The sequence below is a fragment of the Peromyscus californicus genome, unplaced genomic scaffold (assembly GCF_007827085.1).
Source record: "Peromyscus californicus insignis strain IS unplaced genomic scaffold, ASM782708v3 Scaffold_9__1_contigs__length_137607984, whole genome shotgun sequence".
NCBI lineage: Eukaryota > Metazoa > Chordata > Mammalia > Rodentia > Cricetidae > Peromyscus > Peromyscus californicus.
The window spans coordinates 40,283,498-40,302,340 of record NW_026294617.1 but is presented as its reverse complement, the minus strand read 5'-3'; the positions used below and the strand labels follow the sequence as shown (position 1 = coordinate 40,302,340).

At 40.0% G+C, this 18,843-nt stretch overlaps 1 pseudogene; it reads right to left on the bottom strand.

Annotated features, from left to right (window-relative positions):
- Positions 1-9,003: 9,003 nt before the first annotated feature.
- On the bottom strand, positions 9,004-10,263 carry LOC128106030 (prohibitin 1-like; annotated as a pseudogene).
- Positions 10,264-18,843: the final 8,580 nt, after the last annotated feature.

Here is an 18,843-nt window from a genome sequence, read left to right as displayed (position 1 = left end):
TTTTAAAAGCTTTTTTAGATAGTTGGCAGAAAGAGTTAATGATAAATACATAATTGAACAACAAAGATTCTCCAGTAGAACATCTCCCAGAAGGCAGAAAGGAAAGTTCTACATCCTCTGGCCAAGAAGGTGTCAGCAGCTGTGGAGAAAGTATCTTATTATCAGCGTGGCTGGAGACACTTGGTCCATTGATCTTCAGCAATTAGGTGCTCATTACACGTCAGCCCCTTCCAGGCTCTGAACAGAAGTTCCACGCATTTATTTCTCTGCTGGCCTTCAGATGATCTCATCTACCACTTCTGTAGCTTCTGTTCTTGGTGCTCTGTTATTGTGCCAAAGTTTGAAGTAGGAGTCAGGCTGGCATGCAGCACACTGTGGATTTAGAGAGGAGCTGGCCTAGGGCCAGCAAAGCAGCAGGTGAGTTTCAGAGGTGAGGCTAAAAATGAAAGAACGTCTTCGGACAGGCTTAGAGCCAACTCAAAGCATGGTGATACCCACTTGGCAGATGCTCTGTAAAACAAGAGTGGACCAGACTCCCAGGTCTTCATAATTGATCCACAAATACCTTTTTTTTTGGGGGGGATAGCTTGTGTTTTTGGAAACATTCTAGACATAAAGTGCCCATGAAAATCTCAGAAAGGAGTTTTGAATAAGGCATTGAATTTCCCCCTTTCTCACTCCCTCTGGCTCCCTCTGCTCCCCTCCCTCCCTTTCTATCTCCCAGTCTCTTATTACTACTAACTTCAAGTTTGTCTTGAAGTAATACCCTTTATCTTCCTCCAAGAAGTCACACATCACAAACACTCTGTACCCCCTAATGGCTGTCCTTTGGAAACAATTGCACTCGTTTCTTCCCAGAGCCATTCAAATTCACCTTGAATCATTTCACACAAAAATAAATTGAGTTCACAGTTGGGTCAGCTTTTCATCTTGTCAAGTTTAGGAGGAGTTGGTACTATATTTTAATAAAATGAGGACTACTACAGAGGAATGGTATGGTTTGGATTCTTGTATCTTCTCTAAATCCAGGTTGAAATTCAAATTTCATGACAAAAGAATGAGGAGTCAAGGCATTGAGGCTGTGAGTGATCATGTGAGGTCTGCCCTCACATATGGGAACAGGGACTCTATGAAGGGTCTTAAGAAAGTGCCCTTCTTTCTCCACTTTGCCATGTGAGGACATGGTGTTTGTGCCCTGCAGAGAGGCAGAAACAGTGTGCCATCCTGAAAGAGGACCACGGCCTTCTTTAACATCAAATCTACCAGAGTCTTGATCTTGTACTTCTCAGCCTTCAGAACTGTGAGAAATACATCTCTTTGCTTGTTAGTTGTCCAGGTTGTGATGTCTGTTATAGTGGCAAAGATATGGGCAAGCATTCACTGACTTCAGTGGGCAATGCCTCTGTGCTGTCGAATTCATCACAGAGTAGGGAATGCTCCTTTATTATTCACTTCTATTGTTATTCTGTAAAGTAGGGTCAATAAAAATTTCTGCTTTCTCAAATGCCTGTTATAGTAGATACAACATACCTCATCATGCAAAAGAATCTTGCATGTCTTTCTTTAGCCATGGCTTATGGACATATTTCTCTAAACACTATTTTATTTTATAACTTTCAGTATGAGCTTACAAAATTGATTTCCACTTTCAAGCTGTTCAATTAGGCAAATAAATTTTCTTTATTTGGAAGTCAAGCAGTTGCACACATTAGTAGAATAAAGAACCAAAATTAACAACCACAGATCTCTTGTCATTTGTTTACAAAGAATAGTGTGCTTTAACCAAAGCCAACATGGAAAATCCCACTCCTCCTCCCACACTCTCTGTGAATAAATTGCTGAATCACTATGTGTAGCAGCCATATTCAATCCTATTAGGCATGCCTCTTTGAGAACTGTCAGAGTGGCATCCAAGGTCCTTCTGAAATTTCTAGATAACTTGAACATACAGACAATCTGACCTATAGCCTAAATAACTAGGTGTGAGTGTGTGTGTATGTGTGTGTGTGTGTGTGTGTGTGTGTGTGTGTGTGTGTGTGTGTGTGTGTGTTGTGTTGTGTGTATGTGTCCATGTATGCATGTGTGTATAATAATACTAATGTTGGCATAGTGGCTAGATTTATTTATGGATACAATAGATTATACAATTTGAGACTATGTGGAGACTTCAAGGAGTCATGGAATGAGAATCTGAGTAGTATGTGATAAAAATGAACAGCTAATCACCAATCAGAGAGCTAAATGTTAGATTACTAGGGTGTACTAAATCATTTCCCAAGACTAGTGTCAATTTTTTATAATAAAGACTTTACTTATCTAAAATAAACCACAGGATGCAAATGGACTCCACTATCCTTCATTCTTATAGGAAGCATGCTGTGGGATGTTCTGTATGGCAAATGTGTTGCTAATTAGTCAATAAATAAAACACTGATTGGCCATTGGCTAGGCAGGAAGTGTAGGTGGGACAAGGAGGAGAATAAAGCTGGGAAGTGGAAGGCTGAGTCAGAGAGACACTGCCAGCCGCCACGATGACAAACAGCATGGGAAGATGCCGGTAAGCCACGAGCCATGTGGCAAGGTATAGATTAATGGAAATGGATTAATTTAAGCTGTAAGAACAGTTAGCAAGAAGCCTGCCATGGCCATACAGTTTGTAAGCAATATAAGTCTCTGTGTTTGCTTGGTTGGGTCTGAGTGGCTGTGGGACTGGCAGGTGAGAGAGATTTGTCCTGACTGTGGGCCAGGCAGGAAAACTCTAGCTACAGAAGCATTTATTGGTTCTGTATTAATAATTTGTTATTGGTTTTCCATTCTATCATTTAGCCCATCTTTCTCATCTTCAAATTAGAAACAAAACACATTAATCTGAACTTGCAAAAGTCTTGCATTCTCTCTTAACTATTACTCATTAGAAATAGTCATTGTACCATTGTTATCATCAAATGGGACATCAATAAAACTGCATATTATTTTACAGATCATGTGTTGAGAGGAATCAGCGAAGTCTATGAAAATGGTACTTTGACTGACTGCCTACTTCATTAATAATCCAAATCTGAGTGTGTTCTACACAGTTTATATGCACCAGTTTCTTTCTGAGAAAAATTAGTAACTGTACTATAGCATACACTATAGAATTACTTTGAGGGTAAAATGATATGAAAACCATTGCATTTCTGTATCTTTTTCTAATTAGTATTGAGTTTGTAGGTTTCTAGAAGAGATCGACTATAGGGACTTGTCCAATCTACATACTTACAGTAAGTATCATCTACTTTAATGCCTCTTAAACACTTTCAATTTCCGTCTGAACTCTCTTGATTATATGTGTCACACAGATGCTAATGATCCTGTTAAGCTCCACAGTATTGTCCTTCATTTTAGTTTTTGTCTATAACTGACTGATCCTTTTAAATTATGTCATAACCTTTACTTTTTTCAGTTTTCCCAATATAGTGATAGTGTTAACTTTTCTCAAGTTACAAATCCTAGATATGGGGCTACTTCAAAAGAATTCTAGGAGCTGCTATTTCGAACAATGTTTTCTTTTACTAATTGTTCTATTATCTTACACATAGAATTTTTTGTTTGTTTTTTGAGACAGGGTTTCCCTGTGTAGCTCTGGCTGTTCTGGAACTCACTCTGTAGACCAGGCTGGTATTGAACTGACAGACATCTGTCTGCCTCTGCCTCCCTGAGTGCTGTGATTAAAAGTGTGCGCCGCCACTACCTGGCAGAAATTTTTTTTAAAGAAGAGTATAAATCAGTAAAAGAAAGTTTTAATAGTATGAAGGAATTTGCCGGGCGGTGGTGGCGCACGCCTTTAATCCCAGCACTCGGGAGGCAGAGCCAGGCGGATCTCTGTGAGTTCGAGGCCAGCCTGGTCTACAGCGCGAGATCCAGGAAAGGTGCAAAGCTACACAGAGAAACCCTGTCTCGAAAAACCAAAAAAAAAAAAAAAAAAAAAAAAAAAAAAAAAAAAATAGTATGAAGGAATTAAAGAAATTTTCTGTATTTTAAAATAAGACGTTTTATTTATTCTTTGCCCTCTTTCAAGAAAATTTACTAATAACTCCATGAGTCCAATCAGTACTGCCCATATGGACAAGAGTGCTGGGCCATCCCCTGGGACCTGGGCAACCTACCAGCAGCCACATCCTCGAAGGGGAGTGGTCCTCCCTCACTGGGTAGCCATCAACTACCAGTAGCTCCCCAGCCAGTGTTGTGGCCTCAGGAGGAGCTCGCTCTCATTCACCCTGGCATTTTGATCTTGATCTTGGGAAGGTCTTATGTAGGTAACCACATCTTCAGTAGTTGTATGTGCAAAGCCCATGTCATGTCTAAAATTAAGAATTTCGGCCGGGCCGTGGTGGTGCACGCCTTTAATCCCAGCACTTGGGAGGCAGAAGCAGGTGGATCTCTGTGAGTTCGAGGCCAGCCTGGTCTCCAAAGCGAGTACCAGGAAAGGCGCAAAGCTATACAGAGAAACCCTGTCTCGAAAAAAACAAAAAAACAAAAAAAGAATTTCACAGCTCTTCCTACCCATTGACAAGCTCTTACATTCCCTCTGCTCCTTTTTACAGCATGTTTCCTGAGTCTTGACCGGTGGGAGTTTGATATAGATGACTTATCCATAGCTGAACACTCAAAAGTTACTATATTCAGTAGTTTGACCAGTTATGCGTCTCTTCATTAACCACTTCCCACTTCTCTGAACAAAGTTGGGAGCAGCAAAACTACGTGAGAATAAATGTGAATATTTGGAAGGTAATTGACAGCATGACCACTTAGCAGAACAAAAACAGATGGCTTTCCCTGCTGTGAGAAATACAATCTCTTTAGCCACAGGCTTTTGACTAGGTTTACAGTACCAGGTATGAAATCCTTTTCCCTGGAGCAGGTCTCATATCCAATCAGAAAGTTGTTGGTTGCCCCCATAACTATGCCACTATTGCACTGGTGGACACATTTTACCAGGCATGTTAGTACTGTAGCTTGCAGAATCTAGTGCTAGGTAAGAAGACAGTTGATGTGTTTTTCTCCTTCTTATGGCTTGCTCCTTCTGACACTGTGGAGGCTAGTAATCAGAGTTTCCTGGTCTATTTGAGGTTGATTTCTCTATGTCTTATATCCAAAGTGAGTTGTGTCTTCAGCAGTAGGGTTTTACCAAACAGTTATGGTGGGCAACAAAAACTAGACTTAGCTATAAAATATTGTCACCATTCAGAAAAAAAAATAACGACAACTCCATGATCATTAGTCATTCCCTGTTGACTCTCTCACACTCTCTCATTTCTATGTAAATGCCTAATCCCAGGCAATTATTTATCCTCTTTCTATTGTTTATCTACTTTTAGACATTTGGAAACCTTCCTTCTACTTACTGTGATTATAAATTTCAATATCTTCCATTCCTCTTCCTACCACCCAAAGTTTTGGCTTGCTAAGCTTTTGTGAAACAATCCTATTTGTCGTTTTGTGTCTGGCTTATTTCACATTAAATAATGTTCTCCAGGTCTATCCATTTTGTCATGAGAAGACATTTCATTCTTGTGTTTTATGGTATGTGGTCATTTTTATTCATTTCTACATATTGAGATGTTTACTTTGATACTTCCTTTTTGCCCATGTGTCATTTCAAAAACACATTGCTTAATTTTCAATGCTTAAATATTTTTGTTTTGTCACTTTTTATATCAGTCTTTTTATTCCATTTTTGTCAAAATGCACTGTTTTTTCATGTCATTTATTGCTAGTTTGTTGATTTGGAGCTTATAACCTCAGATCTGGCAAGCTCCATAGTTTGTGATATTTCTGCTGAATTGTTTCTAGACTCTGTATTTGATCTTTGGCTTGATGAATAAAACAAAAACAGGGTTGGGGATTTAGCTGGGTTGGGGATTTAGCTCAGTGGTAGAGCGCTTGCCTAGCAAGCACAAGGCCCTGGGTTCGGTCCTCGGCTCAAAAAAAAAAAACAAAAACAAAAACAAAAACAAAAACAAAAGAATAAGACACTAAGTTTATATCAGACAAAGTAGACCTCAGAACAAAGAAAATGATGAAGAAGAAATGTGTTTGAAGTGAGCTTTTACAGACATCTTTAGTTGAGTCATATTTAAATCTGATCAAACAATAACTCTTTTCCAACTAGTTTATTTAATCAATCCATATTTAAAATTACTATTGACATAAGACTTGCCATTTTTACATTTATATTATATATATATATATATATATATATATATATTAATACTTTGGTAATTTCATACAATGTATTTTGATCATATTTATTCCCCATTGCTCCCCCTAACTCCACCCAGATACACTTTTCCTTCCTACCCCTTCATAGTGTACTCTTTTTGTAAATAATCCAATGAGGTCAATTTGTGCTGCCATAAACTTCTGGGTGTAGGTCTGTATTAGAGTTTCTATAGCTGTGAAGAGACACCATGACCATGGCAACTCTTACAAAGGAAAACATTGCGTTGAGGTGGCTTACAGTTCAGAGGTTTAGTCTATTACATCATGGTGGGACATGGCAGCATGCAGGCAGACATGGTGCTGGAATCATAACTGAGAGTTCTACAACTTGATCCATAGGAAACAGAAAGTGAATTGTGACACTGGGTGTGGCTTGAGCATATATGAGACTTCAAATCCTATCCCTACAGTGACACACTTCCTCCAACAAGATAATACATACTGCAACAAAGCCACACATCCTAATAATGTTACTCCCATTTGGGGACCATTTTCTTTCAAACCACCACAGGGTTTGAAACGGGTGCATGGATGACCTATGAAAGGCTACACCTTTAAAGAAAACTGACTCTTCTTACCCCAGAAGACATCAAATGCCCCACCTCTTTCCTCTCTGTGCTAGGTTGTTGACTGGCTTGATACTGTACAATGTTAGGCAGACAACCATTACTGCTATGAGTTCATGAATGCAGCCCTGGAGACACTGACTTACTCAGTCCTCCTTGGCCTCTATCTTACAGTTTCTCTCTGTCCTCTCTTCCTCCAAATTTCCTAGGTCTTGATGGGCTGCTCATGCACATGCTCAGGGGTAGGGGTGAGGGGTGGTGTTTCAGTACAGTTATTCTCTACATTTTGACCAGCTGTGAGTTCCTGCATTAACCACAGTCTACTGCCTCAAACACCTTTTCTGATGAAGAATAACAGCTGCAATAATCTGTGGGTAAAGAGATGAGAATTAAGAGGGTAGCATGATGCTGTGCCTATTTAATAAAATGATAGTAGTAGATAGTTGTAGGTTCACCCCTGAGGCCAGCAGTTATCATTTTAACTTTTGCTCTTTCTTCTAGTTTGTGTTCCTGGGTCCAAAGCCATTGTTTGACTACTTGAAATAATTATGTTTTTTATCTTGTTTTATTTTAATATTTTTGAAAATATCACTTGGAATAGTTTGCTTGGTGGCCCATACAAAGGTATCAAACTAATCTTACATGTCACATTATGTTGATAGCAATACTTCACCACTGCTACTGAAATATTAGAAGCTTTCTTTTGCTTAAACCTACTTCACTTTTAAAATATAAGTCTCTCAAACATTTCCACATACACAAAGCTCAACAACAGATAGTATTGCAACTGCTGTTTCAAGCAACAAAATCAACGTAAGAATTCACAATCATGCTTCATCATATTTACCCCTACTCTACACAGCCTATTCCTGTTTCCTTTCTGAAGTGCCAGTTCTGCTTCTATTACCATTGATTTTCTGGTTAATGAGAAGTCTTTAGCTACTAATTAAGGTTAGATAGATGTTAGAAGAATATTCTCTTATTTCTCCTTTTTCTTAAAAAAAAAAGCAAAACAATTTTATTTCTGGGAAAGAAACTAGTCTTACCAGTTACAGAAGTGAGGACTACAAACTCTTTCCTTTCAATACAATCAGTGTGCCAGTGTCTTATGGAGCCTATGTTTTCTGGTTAGAGATTCTTGTTCCTTCACACTGGGATTCCCCTGTATTCAGAACATTGTATCTTTGAAGCTTTTGCTTTTGTCATGATTTTCAGCATAGTATGATGTGCCCTTGTATAGATTGAATAAGAATCTACAGTTGGTAGAGCATGAGACTCTTAATCTCAGGGTCGTGGGTTCATGCCCCACATTGGGTGCCAGATATTGGTGAAATTGTTAAGGCCACTCCACATAGTTAAAAGGGAGATTTATTTAGTGGCATAACTTACAAATGAAGGGATAGGTAACAGGGTCTGGGAAAGATGCAGCACAGTTTGGCGGTGTTCTCTGGAGAACTCTGCATGGTCTCCGTCCAGCATCCAGGGTCCAGGAAACAAGAGAGGGCAGCACATCCAGATCTCGGGTCTTCAGGGCCCTCTCTTGGCCCCGCCTTGTAGGCGTGATAGTTACCGAAGTCTCAGTGGGAGTTGGAACTTCCAGATCAAAGCTGGAATGGCTACCCACTACACCTGCCAGAAATGTCTTTTACCTCCAAGTACAAAACCTGGAATGCCCAGTATTGCAGGTACCATATCTACCTTCTATAGTGGGTGGAGTACTCATAATCATAGATCTTCTTCAGCAACTAGGTAGAGGCAAGGAAAAATAGAGTTTGATTGTCTTCTACTCATAGATAGCAGAGCAAGAGGCTTATTGTCTGCATATTCTGTTGGATGGAGTGCTGGAGTCATTCGGTCAATATGACCCACTGTATTGGATCATATCTGGTGGATGTATTTGTTGCCTGTCTCTAGGCAGAGAGTGGGGAGACATCAGACTTGGTGTCACTAACACTAGTGAATGGCTTACTTTTCCTAGTGGGCAGGAGACATAGGTTTGCACAAGTATATATGTATATCTAAAGATCTGAAGTGATTTTGCTTTTATTTTCTTCACTTTAAGCTTATCATGAAATTTCACAGTGATTTCTATTGTCTGGAAGAAGGAAAACTTCATTCAGAATGATCAAGGCCATGGCCTGGCTGGCCTGAGAAGGTGCAAGCAGGGGAGGCTTCACTGGGGAAGCTGGAGGAACACTGACTGCCCTGCTGGTAGGTAGGTGATGTTCCAAGAACAGAGGAGATAGTAAGAAGTGTGCTCAGTAGCTTCCATCTTATTGTAGCTCAATCCAGCCATCATGTGCAGCAGCCAATGAGTTGGCAATCAATCAGCTCGGCTGCCCTTAAGTCACCCTCAGTGGAGATGATGGCTGCCTTCTTCTGCTGCTCAGCCTTTTCCACCACAAATCTGGCCCTCTCTGCTTCCTGCTGAGCCACCTGTTTGGCTTCCACTGCTTCTGTGAACTCCTTCCCGAAAGTCAGATGTGTCAGGGACATGTCATCCAGGATAAGCCCAAATGTTGCTGCTCGCTCTGTCCATCATTTACCTAGACTAGCTTTTGCTTATTAGTGGAGTTTTTCATCAGGACCACCAGCCATTTCCCAAATAACTACAGAGACTTAATACTAACTATAAATGCTTGGCCAGTAGCTTAGGCTTGTTGTTACAACTTAAACTATATCTTTAATCAACCACATGGCTTTTAACTCTATGCCATTTTGTGTGTCCAACTTGTCCTGCGTCTGGCTGGTGACTTCTCAGACTCTGCCCTTCTTCTTCCCAGCTCCCCCTACTCTGGCTCTCCCACCCAATCTCTTCCTGCCCAGCTATAGGCCCGTCAGTTCTTTATTAACCAATGAGAGTAACACATATTTCAGTATACAAAGGTCGTTCCACAGCACTTGCTGGGTGATAAGTTATCCAGCATCAAATTGAGTCACTACTGACTTGAGGATCTCTGTGTTAATGGATAGTAGCATCAGCTCATCATAGTTCTCACCAGTGCTGGTGTAGATATGAGGAAACTGGCTGGTTGGAAGAGGATGCGTAGTGGGATGCTGACTTTCTGCCAATATTTGCTACCAGTGATGACTGGTACATTCCATGGTGGAGAGCAGCAGTCAAAGATAATTGGTTCTTCACCCAAGGGCTGAGAAAGTGAGTCTTTCCCCCTACCACAAAATCCTGTACCCCACAGAATCAGTCAAAGATGACAGCTCTGTGCCCAGCATCCATATTATATAAGGCAGAGTGCATCATGCCTCCTGCAACTGCTAAAGTTAGGCTGAACTTTCTAATGGACTCACTTTGGCAGCCATGATTCCTTCTGGTGCACCCACTGAAACTTGCTTTTACTCTGACTGTCACATGATTTCCCCAGCCACACAAGTATATTTTAAGATCACTTCCTGAACTACTTCTCCTCAGTCTCATCTTAGACCTTGTTTTACCAATGTTATCCCCCCTGCTGTGACTTTCTGCTTTCCAATGTGCCTTTTTGATTGTTTATTTTTTGCTTCTTTCGAGACAGGGTTTCTCTGTGTATCTCTGGCTGGAAGTAGCCTGGAACTCAGAGATCCACCTGCCTCTGCCCCCTGAGTCCTGGGATTAAAGCCATGTGCCACCATCGCCTGGCTTTAACATGCCATTTTATTTATCAGCGTGCCTTCTGTTTAATTGAACCTGCTCCTTTGTTTATTTTTTTTCCTACTAGTTGTTGTTATTTTGATGCTATTTTGCAGTTTTCATCTCTTATTGACAATATTGATGCTAGAAATAGGAAAAGTTAAATAATTCAATTACTGACACATTAATATTAAAGAGAACAACATTCACTTTGAATTTCTTGTACAAGTAATTGAGCAGATCTGTTATGTCAAAAAACATGAAAATAATTGCTACAAGGTATTTCTAACAATTCCCTTTGTTCATCCCTCAAACTTGTTTAATTATTAAAAACATTATTGACTGTAGAATGTAAGAGTTGTACAAAGATCAAGTAATTTATTCAATAAATATTAATTCAGCAAATACTGGTAGATTACCAGCTACCTGCTGGGTGTTAATCTGCTCTAAGGAAGGGGGACAGCTTTCCTTTCTGTAGAGTAAGTCTTACTGTGTATGCTGCTTTCCTTAACTTTCTTGTGCTAACTCCCAAGACAGAATAAGCAGCCTTGGTAGATTCTGTGTAACCTGTAGCACCTTGGTTTCCTTCCTCACAGACAATTAATGTCTGGTGCTCCAGCATCGGTGTTGCAGAGGCAGGTGTCCTAGAAATACCCCAGGAGTTGCACTGGCAGCTGGGAGGCTGTGGGTAATAAACACAGCCAAGCCTTCTCTCATGATCCCTAGATTAAGGAAGCAGAAGGGCCTATGATAGCAATTACCAGCCACACCAGCATTTATGTAGTGCTATTTCAGGACCACGCCTCCTAATTTCTTACTTGGATTTTACCTGAAGCTACTGTTGTTGACTCTGAACAATTATTAATAAAATGATAATGTTCTCCTTCTGAGAAGCAGCACTCACACTTACACCAGAGGAAGTTGTGGGTGTAGCTTTCACGTACATATTTCTTAACATTGAGAGTCTCCTCCTGTTCAGCTGGAAACTTGTCATGCCCATTATATTTCTTAGCTGCCCAGATTTCTGTTTCCCAATATATTTGTTACAAGTTAGATCACTGTATAGTTCCTAATGAGGGGAAGTTACTAATCAGGTACATTTTAGGGTTTGCAGCTTCTTTAGATCTTTTGGACTGTGTGAGGCTAATCATTTCTGGAACACTAGTATACGATTCATCATTATTCCTTCTGGTTCATAAATCAAAGCTACTATCTTTCTTGCAAAGTTTCAAGAAGTGTGCAAACAGGCTTCCTTCAAAGGAACAGTATATTGAGCTCAGACTCTGGCTCCTTCTATCTCTGGACACATTCTGGATTGCTAGTGTTCTCTGTTCCCATGCTGATTCTTCAGAATCAAAGTACCAAAAAGAAGCCTAATTAACTGAGCCCACACCTCTCTTTCCTTTCCTTCTCACTACTGCCAATTTTAACCTGTTCAATGATAAGTAAGAATTTAAAGCCAAGTAAGCTGTTATCAGATGCGTCTCAGAGGGCAAGACTGAATTGGATAGATGCCAACAAACTGTGGCATCCTCTGTGTGAATATCCCCCTGAATGGACTATGTTTTGTCCTTTTTGAGTCTATGACTCTTTAAGAAGGGAATCACTGCCTTTCCTGAGAGGATTACCCCAGCTGACAATACCCTTTTCTTTGATAGGCCGAGATGGAGAAACTGGTCAGATAACTAATGCTTTCTGTAACGTTTTCAAAGCACAATCCACTAATCTAAAAAGAGCCTCTCCTCTGGGTGTCAGCTGTCCTGGTTTCCCAGTAACTGGCATGAGTCCCAGGATAAGGATTCTCAGTGGTAAAACTAGAATGTTCCCTGGGAAGCTGGGATAAAAATCTTGTCACCCTTCTCCTACTCCATATAAGCAACTTTTACTGCATTTGTACTTCTTTCTTTTATTCTGTCATTCCTCTCTCTTAAACAAAAAACTGAAATTTTAAATATTGAAAATTAATTCAAGTTACAAATAGTTTGTGGATTAAGGCATGATGCAGATTGGACTTTCATTTTCCATGTTTGTAACAATTTCTAAGGCATGAGAATGTAGACCCAAGGGGAAAGTTTCAAGTGCCTGGCCTCACCTCTCTTCTCAGTCTGGGTCATAATACGTCACAATTGAAATGAACCACTGTAGGTTATCAATGCATAATACCTCACGGATACCCATCACTGTGTGTAAGCTTTGGAATGATATATGAGTTAGTCCTACTCTGATGTTTTCCCAGACCTTGTCTATGTATGTAAGCCCATCTTGGGAACCCACCAATAGTGTCTGTGAGAAACACTATGCACAGTTAAAACCAAAGCACAACTAACAGTCTAATTACCATAATGCTCTGCATGTTCTTTTGCTATTCCATGGCTGACTTTTACCATTCTTTCTATTATATCTTTGGAATTGACTCATTTAATAAAAAACAAGATTGTTACAGTCCCACTTTCTTCAACAGATTACTCTGTCTGCTTGCTATGAATAAGCTGAGAAATAGAAATGCAGTTGGGGCAGTGCCAGATCATACTGTATTTAACAAAAATCATTAGCATCATCATGACCAGAGATTGAAATATGGCTCTACCTGGGGAACAGATCTTTGCAATCCTCTCAAGAGATGTCCCACTTTCTCCCAAGATTTCGGTTTTCCAGGGCCTGCATTGGGTCTTTCTAGTTCTTCCAAGTGCTCTCTGCAGGCTGTAGATGCTTATCTGTCTAGCTCAAAACAGTTCATCTTCCTTGGAGACTCATGCCATGAGAATAAACCCCGCTCTCCTCCACCCTATCAATTTTTCCTCAGTCTCCTGTCTGCAGACTTTGGAGCTGCTCTCTTCTCCTCTGCCCTGATTATCACAAGCCTCCCATCAGATCCTGTTCCTTTCTTCACCATTGCTTTGCCATTTGTCTTTCTATTCACATCTTTAGGGAACTCTGAAACCCTAGGCTTCAATATCCTGCTCTCAGATCACAGCTCCTTTAAAAACCACTTTCCTTTCAAAGGGCTGTTCAGTGCTTTCCACTCAGTATCCTCTGTTTTTCCAGTGCTCTCCCTCAGAGAAGAAACTGAAAGCATGTGTGGAAATGTTAGACATGACGTACCTTCTCAACTTTGCACCTTGAGACAGACCTTCTCTTCCAACATCATCCAGCTCTGGGAAGTTGTGGCTCCACTTACTCTAGGTCCACTCTACCATGTGTGTTCTTAATATACTGTCTCCTGTCTCTTCAGGTCAGTTCTAAATCATTTAACCTCATTTCTCATTTTGACTAAGAGATCCAGCTCTCAGCCTGTAAACTTATTCACATCCCCATGTCAAGAAGAAACAGAAAAATCTCTCTATCATCTCCAGCTGGTACCCTAGTTCTTCCCTTTCTTCCATGACACAATCACTACAGATGATCTGCATCTGATGTCTGACTTCCTTAGTCCCCATTCCCATTGTACTCCTTAGTGTTTTTTTTTTTTTTGTCAACTAGAAATAAGCCAGTCATCCGGAAAAAAGGAACCTCAATTGAGAAAATGATCCCATCAGATTGGCCTATAAGCAAGTCTGTGGGGGCATTTTCTCAATGATTGATATGAGAGGGTCCAGCTCACTGTGAGAGGTGACAACCTTGGGCAGGTGTTCCTGGGTTGTATAAAAATGCAAGCTGAGCAAGCTATGGAAAGAAAGCCAGTAAGCTGTGTCCCTCCATGGTATCTGCTTCAGTTCCTGCCTCCAGGTTCCTGCCCCAACTTCCCTCAGTGAGGGACTGTAAGTGGCAAGCCTAACAAACCTTTTCCTCCCCAAGCTGTTTTTAGTCAGAATGTTTTTATCATAGTAATAGCAAACTAAGACTCCTTCACACACCTCTTGTAGCAGGCTATTTCCATAATCACTCTACCTAAGCACCTCTTGTTAGCTAACTTAATATACTCAATGTCCAGTGGATTCTTGTATTTCCTTTTTTTAATTTCTTTCCTTTTTTTGGTTTGTTTGTTGTTTTGTTTGTTTGTTTTTTGAGACAGGGTGTCTCTGTGTAGCCCTGGATGTCCTAGAACTAGCTTTGTAGACCAGATTGGCCTTGAACTCATAGAAATCTACCTGCCTCTGCCTCTCAATTGCTGGGATTAAAAGATTGTGCCGTTATCACCTGGCTCATTTTGTTTCCTATAATGCTTGATCTTAGGAATATTTGATAGATAATATTATAATTAATTATTATTATTATTATCATTTTTGGACAAGCTTCTGCTATGTAGGCCAGGATTACCAAAATCTAAGACAGGTATAAACACTATTTTAAACATTGTATCATTCATCATTTTCCTTGTTCTATTCATAAATCATTCCTCATGAAATGTTTTTATACTGAACACATTTTTTTTTATACTGAACACATAGATACACGACAAACCATCATAATGTATGATGAATCAAATATATACCTAGATCTCTGACAATATTTACCATAATGTCTTAGAATTCTGAAAAAATATGTACATAGTTGAACTTGTCTTTTCAAACCTCTTATTTTTGTAACTGTTATGTGGATTTAACTATTTTTGCCACAAAAGTCTGAAAATCTTAGAATATTTTCTGTTATCATTCCCTACATATACTTAGTACTTTTTACGTTGGATTCTTTTTTTTAAATTTATTTTATTTAATTAACATTTTTCATTTATTTTACATATAGACCACAGTTTCCCCTCCTTCCTCTCCTCCAGTTCCCCCCCACACACACACTCCCATCTACCCCTGTTCCCATCCATTCTTCCTAAGTCTCCATTAAGAAAGGGGCAGGCCTCCCATGGACTTGAATAAAGCCTGGCACATCAAGTTGATGTAGGACCAAGCTCCTCCCCTCTGCATCAAGCCTGAATGAGGTAATCCAGCATGGAGAACAGGTTCCCAAAAGCCAGCTAAGTGCCAAGGTCATGTCCTGATCTCACTGCTAGGAGCCTTACAAACAGACCAAGCTACACAACTATCACACACATGCAAAGGGCACATGGACTCTGGACTAAGAGTTATGTTGGATTCTTTGAGACGCATACAATGAACACAAGAAAGGAAAAGAGTTGGAAGAGGTTACTGAGGAAATATGTAAGAGAAGCAAAGAGGAGGGAAGGAGGCAAGAGAAAATGGAAAGAGAATTTATGTGGAAATAAAGAGAATGTGTCTCAGTCATCTGATCTGTTGCATAAGAATATTATATACTAGGGATCCACACACCAATCTTTATTTCTCATAGCTCAGGAGACTGGGAAATCCAAGGATAAGGAGCCAGTAGGTCAGTGCTTCCTGGTTGGTAGTTGGATGACTATTTTCCTGTGTCATCATATAGCAAAAGGAAACATGAGTGTTTCTGGGGTCTCTTGTAAAGGTACTATAATGATGGTTTGAATAAGAATAGAATAACAAAAGCTCATATGTTGGAATACTTGGTCCCCAGTTGGTGGAACTATTTGGAAATGATTAGGAGGTGTAGCGTTGTTGGAGGAAGTGTGCCACTGGGAGTGGGCTTTGAGGTTTCAAAAGCTCCAGCCTTTCTTAGTCTCTCTCTCTCTTTTTGACTCATGGATGTTGTCTCATGATGTGCTCTCTCAGCTGCTGTTCCACTCTCATGCTTACCTGTCTGCTGCCATGCTGCTTTCCGTGATGTTCAAAGACTAACCCTCTGACCTGTAAGCTGTGAATAAACTCTGATAAGTTACCTTGGCCATGGTATCTTATCACGGCAACAGAAAAGCAGCTAAGGCACAGACAAACACTATTTATGATAGTTCCTTCCTTGTGAACTAATCAGGTCACAAATCTCTAACTGCAAATGCTATGAATTAAGGATAGGAATTCAATGTAGTAATTCCTTAGAGACTCAAATCTATTACAAGAAAGAAGGAAAGATGAATGGGTAAGAATAGAAAGTTTCAAACAGGCCAATGAGACGTTCCAAGTGGCAGTCTCTGGTTATAGGAGTTATATATTACATGGTGGGAGGGGTCTTGTCTACCATAACAATTGGCTTTATCAATTCCCCCAGGTATGCTTATGCATTGGCTAGAAACATCATGGGAAGCATGGCTTTGTTGTAGATGCAGAGATAGAACTAAACAAATCTGTGACCATTTGTGAATTATATTTCACATTGCAGAAGATCGAATTAATGTAGTGTATGACTACTACTTTCCAAACTTTATGCATGTAACCTCCTTAATATCTACGCAGCCACTCCTTTCTCAGCCATTCCCTTACGCCTAACCTCGTCCTCTTCTTATTCTGAAATACTAATTGTTCTCCTTGCCATCACCATCTCATTACCCAAGTTGCTGCCAAATATGCTCCTTTTTCACATGCAAATCCAATTTGGAAACTCCCCAGCAACCAGATTCCAATCTTTCACTGGACACTCAGGAGCAAAAGCCAAGCTTCTTAGCATGGCAACAGAGACTTGCCAAAATATTCTACTGGGCCTGCCTCGCTGTGGCTCTCAACATTTCCCCACCTCCACTGAGTGCACAGTGCATTTCACTCACTAAATTTAAGTCAAACACAAATAGCCACATACCTCATCCTGTGCTCACTTGTAGTGTCCCCGCTGTGGTTGCCTCCTCCTGTCCTACAGCATAATTATTAACTGCTACCTAGTCAGTAGTCAATCTATAATCTTAAGTCAATGGCTCTTCTCTTTTGGCTGGGCAGGAGATAAGGATATTCACACATAAGGCAACACTGATGCTTGGGTCTATGCCAAAATATTCTGACTTAATGAGCTTACAACATGGAAGTGTGGTAGTTTGAAAAAAAAATAGCTCCAAAGGGAGTAGCATTATTAGGAGGTGTGGCCTTGTTGGAGTAAGTGTGGTTTTGTTGAGGAAGTGTGTCATTGTGGGGGTGTGATTTGAGGTACCTTATGCTCAAGCTACTCCCAGTGGGACAGACCACTTCCTGTTGCCTGGAAGATTTAGAACACTCTGCTACTTTTCCAGCATCATATCTGTCTGCATGCCACCATGTCCCACCATAATGATAATGGACTGACACTCTGAAACTGTAAGCTGCCACCTCAATTAATGTTTTCTATTATAAGAGTTGCCATGGTCTTGGTGTCTATTCACAACAATAGATAGTTATTGAGAATATAAAGTCTCTTAATGCAAGCATATTGAGCATACACATCAGAACTGAGAACACAGCTTGTGAGTTCTCTCCCATGAGTCAAATTCTTAGCAGGAGTTTGTGTGTATAGCAGATGAATGTGCTTTTCATGTGTATAATATACTGTGAACAGCCTGGTATACATTTGAGTTACCTTACCTGGGCATGATAAAAATCAGTTGTTTATTTTACTTTTAAAAGGATGCTAAATATGATGTAGGAAGGGGACATTAAATATCCTTATTCTCATGCTGTTCACTTCAGATTTAAATGGTGATACAAAGAATAAGAACCAATAGCCCCTAGTCCTTCATTTTTGTCTCTGAGATGTTCAGTGTCTCAGTCTAAGCCTGATGTGCCATTGTGGGTAAAGAAATAATGATTTACCTCTGTGTACCTTTATACTCCATAGCTAAGACTTTTACAGTGTGGACTCACTGAACACACACTAGTGTGGTATGTTTTCTACTTGCCTCTCAAGTTACACTTTGGGGGTTTGGTGAAAGCTGGCAAGGATGAACAAAATATAATTGCTTGCCTTATTGTACTCTTAAAATATATAGAGAAAAGTTTATTATCAGTCATACAATAATTGGAAGCAAGGCAGAAGTGAATATTGTGATATATTACCTATGCCACTATAAAATATTTTATTATTTAGTGAAATGCCAAAATGTTTGGGATGTAATTAATGTTGAGAAAACAAAAAAAACTATGTGTATTTCTAATGTTGTATCTCAAGCAAATAAATGCAATTCCTTATCCATGCCTTTTATAATGTGCACATGGGTAAGAGTCTATTAGGGTTTGTAGATAACTGTTATTTTTTACTTTGTTATGTATTTGTTTTAAAAATGAACATGCTTTAAGAAGAGGAATTATTAGCTGGGCAGTGGTGGTGCATGTCTTTAATCCCAGCACTCGGGAGGTAGAGGCAAGCGGAACTCTGTGAGTTTGAGTCTAGCCTGGTCTACAAAGCAAGTTGCAGGACAGCAAGGACTATTAACCAGAGAAACCTTGTCTTGAATCTTCTCCCCAAAGAAGGAGGAGGAGAAGGAGGAGGAAGAGGAGGAGGAGGAGGAGAAGGAGGAGGAGGAAGAGGAGGAGGGGAGGAGGAGGAGGAGGAGGAGGAGGAGGAGGAGGAGGAGGAGAAGAAGAAGAAGAAGAAGAAGAAGAAGAAGAAGAAGAAGAAGAAGAAGAAGAAGAAGAAATATGCTCTTATGTTAAATTTAAGAAATTTTAT